This window comes from Macrotis lagotis, chromosome 4, assembly GCF_037893015.1.
Source record: "Macrotis lagotis isolate mMagLag1 chromosome 4, bilby.v1.9.chrom.fasta, whole genome shotgun sequence".
NCBI lineage: Eukaryota > Metazoa > Chordata > Mammalia > Peramelemorphia > Peramelidae > Macrotis > Macrotis lagotis.
Window position 1 is genome coordinate 17,425,888 of NC_133661.1, and position 5,954 is coordinate 17,431,841.

Below are 5,954 nucleotides of genomic sequence, written 5' to 3' on the forward strand. Positions count from 1 at the left end.
CTTAACCCTGATTGCCTAAGGCAAACTCCAGTCATCCTGAATCATAGCTGACCATTGAACCCATATGTTCCAGAGGAGAAAGTGAGGCTTGTGACAGCACAGCACCCCCTTACTCAAATGCAATCCATTTGCTTGTTATAGCAGCAACCTCTTCCCCTGATGTCATGGTCTTCTTTGAGAATGAAGGACAGACTGTTATTGTGGACAATGATCTCCTGGTTCTGCTTGCTTCACTTTGCTTGAATTCATGTAAGTCTTTGCAGTTTTGTTTTTTTTTTTCCCTGAAATCCCCCTGTTCAACGTTTCTTAAAGTACAATAGTATTGCATTACACTCATATACAAAAACTTGTTTAATCATTCCCCAATTGGTATCCCATTCATTTCCAATTCTTTAATCCACCACAAAAAGATAGTCTACAGACACTTTTTTGTACATCTATGTCCTTTTTAAATTTTTATGATCTCATTGGAATAAAAATCTAGTAGTGATATTACTGAATCAAATGATATGCATAGTTTGGTTGCCATTTGGGTATTATTTTAAATTGCTTTCCAGAATGCTTGGATCATTTTTCTCAAATCTGTCCAGTATATATCATTTTTCTTTTCAGTCATAGTGGCCGATCTGCTAGTTGTGAGGTACTATCTCAGAGTAGTTTCAATTTGCATTTTTTAATCAATAGGGACTTAAAGTAGTTTTATATGGCTTTCATGTAACTTTGATTTCTTTATCTGAAAATTGCCTTTTAATATCCTCCGGCCACTTATTAATTGGGGTATTACTAGCATTCTTACAAATTTGAAACAGTTACCTATGTATTATAGAAATAAGCATTTTACCAAAAAAAATTGTTATAAGAATTTGTTTCCCAGCATTCTACTTTTTTTATAACATTAGTTGCATGAATCTTTTAATTTAACAATCTTTTTTAATTGAATATATCCTTTTCATATTTTATAATGTTCTATATCTCTTCTCAGTCAAAAAATATTTCCTTTGCCATAGATATGAACTATTTCATGCTCTCCTAATTTTACTTACTGTACCACACTTTATTTCTCAGTTATGTAAAATTTTGAATGTATCTTGGTATACTTCTTGTAAGATGCTAGTTTCTAACTTCCATGCTGTTTTTCAGGTTTTCAAAATAGTTGTCAATAGTGTTTTGTTTGTTTGTTTGTTTTAATACAGAATATGGGGTCTTTGAGTTTATCAAATATGATATTAATATGATCATTCAATTTATATTTCTCTGAATCGCTATTTCTTTTCTTTGAAAGATTTTATTTATCTTAAATTTTACAATTTTTCCTCTAATCTGGCTTCCCTCCCTCCCCGCAGAAGGCAGTCTGTTAGACTTTACATTGTTTCCATGGTTTACACTGATCTCAGTTGAATATGATGAGAGAGAAATCATATTATTAAGGGAAAAAAAACAAAGTATGAGAGATGGTGAAAATACATAATAAGATAACATTGTGTTTTTTATATAAATTAAAGGTAATAGTCCTTGGTCTTTGTTCAAACTCCCCAATTCTTTCTCTGGAAACAGATGGTATTCTCCATTGCAGATACCCCACAATCCTGCCTGATTGTTGCACTGATTCAAGTCCATTAAGGTTGACCATCACCACCATGTTGCTGTTATGGAGTGCAATGTTTTTTTCTGGTTCTGCTCATCTCACTCAGCATCACTTCATACAAATCCTTCCATTCTTCCTGGAATTCCTATGACTCTTGGTTTCTAATAGAATAATAGTGTTCCATGACAATCATATACCACAGTATGTCAAAGCCATTCCCCAGTTGAAGGACATTCATTTAATTTCCAATTCTTTGACACCACAAACAGGGCTGCTATGAATATTGTTGTACAAGTGATGCTTTTGTCATTTTCATCATGTCTTCAGGGTATAGAACTAGTAGTGGTATTTCTGGATCAAAATGTGATATGCACATTTTTTCCCCTTTTGGATGGAATTCCTAATTGCTTTCCAGAAAGTTTGGATGAGTTTACAGCTCCACCAAAAATGTATTAGTATCCTAGATTTCCCCCAATCCTTCCCACACTGATCATTTTCCTTTCTGGTCATATTGGCCAGTCTGAGAGGTGTGAGGTGGTACCTCAGAGAGGCTTTAATTTGCATTTCTTTAATAAGCAGATATTTAGAGCAAATTTTCATATTTCTGTGTGTCACTTTGATTTCCTTGTCTGTAAATTGCATTTGCATAACCTTTGACTATTTGTCAATTGAGGAATGCCTTGCTTTTTTTTTAAACTATTGACTTAGTTCTCTATATATTTTAGAAATGAGTCCTTTGTCAGAAACACTAGATGTTGAAATTGTTTCCCAGTTTATTACATTTCTTTTGATCTTGGTTGCAGTGGTTTTGTCTGTTCAAAAACTTTTTAATTTAATGTAATCATAATTGCCTGGTTTCTTTTTAATGATGTTCTCCATCTCTTCCTTGGTCATAAACTACTTCCCTTTCCATAGATGTAACAGTTAAACTATTCCTTGATCTCCTTGTTTCCCTATAATATTGTTTTTTATATCTAAATCCTGTATCCACTTTGATCTTATCTTGGCATAGGGTGTAAGATGTTGGTCTAATTCAAGTTTCTGCCATACTAACTTCCAATTTCCCCCAACAGTTTTTTTTTTTTATCAAAAGAGAGGTTTTTGTTACATTAGCTAGACTCTTTGAGCTAACCAAATCGCATATTACTATAACCATTTCCTGCTATTGCGCCTAGTCTATTCCACTGGTCCACCACTCTGTATCTTAGCCAATAGCAGTATTGATGACTGATGCTTTATAATATAATATTTCTTATGAGGAACATGATGTTTTCATGATTGTCATTTTATAATACAGTTTTAGATCTGGTACAGTTAGCCTAATTTCCTTTGCATTTTTCCCCAGTAATGCCCTACATATTTTTGACATTTTTTTTCCTTCTAGTTGTATTTTGTTTTGATTTTTCATGGTACTATCAAATAGTTTGACACTTAATATGTAAAATAATTTAAATACAATTACCATTTTAATATTATATTATTTGTTATGGTTTTATTAATTTTTTGCATATTTTATTACATATTATTATTATGACATGTGCAGTTGATATTTCCTTGGTAATTGTTAAGATCTGACTTTATTTATGTGAAAAGTATTTTGTGATTTCTTTCATATACTTCTTGGTTTGTCCTAGCAGATGGAGTCGCAAGTAATTAAGTAGTTTATGTTGCCTATGGTTATTTTAAGTTGAATTTTCTTTCTGTCTGTTACTACTGGCTAATTTATAGAAATGGTGATGATTTGGGGGATTTATTTTACATTTGGCATCATTGCTAAAGCTGTTAATTTTGTCAAAAAAAATTTTACTTGATTCTTTAGGATTTTCTAAGTATACTCTCATATCATCTGCAAAAAGTATTCATTTTGTTTACTCATTACTTATTCAATTCTCTCAATTTCTTTTTCTTGAACATTTCTGTATAAGAAATATTATATTTTCATACACAACAATGAAAGTTTGGAATTGAGAGAAATGTGGACTTGCAAATCTTGATTCAAATTGAAATAAATACAACTAGAAAAAAAAACTCCAATATATACAATGTTCAAATTTTATAAATAAAAATATGCACTAAGAGAAATCCCACTCCTTCATCATTGTAATGGCTAAATATGCTTCCAGAAAAAATAAAATATAATTTGCTTTCCTTTCTCAATAGAAAGAATGATAACCAAATATAAACTTTATTCATTTTGTTTTTACCACCACAGAAAACAATGGAACTAGATATCTTATAGAAGTGAGGATAAGCATCCAATAGGATGATGTTTTTTCTGTTATTAATTTCCTAACAGCAAATGTCTAAGTAGTAACATGTTTAGATCAAAAGATGTGAACAATTTAGTAGTCACATATTCTTTTAAATTCCCAAAATATTCAAATTAATTTAGCTCCAAAAGGATTTATTTATTTAAATGTTGTCGACATTTACTTTAACATTGCCATTTATATCTTTTATTATCTTTGACACTGCTGTAGGGTGAGATGAGGCTTTTTTCTTTAAATATTCTTTTTTTCTCAAAATATTATACTCTGTTTTGCTACTTAGGTTATTCTTGTTTGAAATCCCAGCTCTTTTGCCTTCTGTTAGAACATGTTCCAACCTTTCGACTCTTTTTATGTTGTAGTTGCTAAAGGTTATATGTGACCCTGATGTTAGTTAATGGCAATTAAATGCTTATTTTATTGCAATTATCATTATTTTATCTTTGACCTGTAAAATTTAGAAGGTGATTATAATATCACTGGTAGTTTTCACTTCAGAATTTCTTTCATGGTGCATTTTTTTAAATTTTACTATCTAACTCTAGCATATTGGGTCAGTTTTCCTTGATAATAATTTGCAGTTTTATGTCTAGAATCTTGTTTTGATCATGGGTTTCAGATAATCCAATGAATTAAATTATCTTTCTTCACTCTATTTTCTATTTTATTTCTTTTATTCCAATTTGATTTTTCAGAATTTCTTTTCTTATTATATTGATTTTCTTTTATTTTTTCTTGATGTCTCAAGGAATCTTTAGATTTCAATTGGTCCTTTCTAATTTGGGGGAATTACTTCCTTCTGTTAGCTTTTAGTACCTCTTTTTTCTTTTTGTCAATTATGTTTTAAAGGGAATATTTTCCTTTTGTACTTATTTTAACCAAGTTATTAATTGTCTTTTAATGATTTTTTCTCTATGCTTTCATTTTTAACTCACTTTATTCTATTACTATTATTTGATTTTCAAAAACAAAAGGTCAGTTCTTTTAGAAATTCTAATAGTGCTCTGTCCAAGTCATGCTTTTCTTTGAGTCTTTTTATATAGCAGTTTTGACTTAATTTCTTTTGAGTATTTTTATTGATCTTCCCTGTCTCCATAGTAACTTTTTATATTTTTATAGATTTATTGCTTGTTCATTTTTCTGGCCTTTTTGTTGATTTGGAACTTTATGCTATTATTGGTCTCTGTTCCAGATGTGTAGTTGAGTCTATCTTGAGATTTAGGCTTTTTCAGGCAGCTTGTTCTTGAAGTTTGGATGTTTTTTGGTGTTTCCAAGGCAGTGCAATTGGGGAAGATGTATAATCATTACTGTCCATATAAATTGAGGTCCTTACCCAGTAAGTTCCCTTGGAACTGCAATTGATACTTAATATTGCTCAGGGTTCCTATTCCCTTGGGATGGGAAATGATATTCTTCCTCACGGATCATGACACCTTGAGGTCAGAAGAGACAGCATTCATTAAGGTTTCAACTTCCTCCTGCCAAGAAATGCTTCTCTTTTTCCTTGCTCAGTAATCCAGACTTGGATATAAGCCCTGGAGTTGTCGAGCAACATCTTATCCTGTATCCCATTCTATCCCAGGGCTCCTGTGAAATCTCTTTCTCACCAGCTGTTAAGTCCCCTTACCACTTCTGGCCTCAAAGCTCCCAAAGTTGCTACTGTTTCTGTAAAATCTATTTCTGTTGTTTTGTTTCTCTGGGCTCCAGGATAGCCTCCTCCTCTGTATCACAGTTCTCTATTTCTGATTTCTTACTTTGTCTTGGCTAGAAGCATTGCTCATTTTTACCTTTCATTGACTCTTCCACACCACAATTTAACTTGAGATTTTATTTTCAAGTTTTTTTTTTCAAAAAGAACATTGGGGAAACTTGACTGAGTTCTTTCTCTACACTGCCATTCTCACCTCCACCTTGTGCTATATATATATATATATATATATATATATATATATATATATATATATATATATATGCATGTTTGTATTTAATGCTCAGTAGAGGTAGATAAAATAATTGTTATCATAATTGAATTTATGTATTGGTATAAGTTTATCCTGCTCCCTTTACCTAAAATGCATTACTGCAATCTTAATTTTTGACCC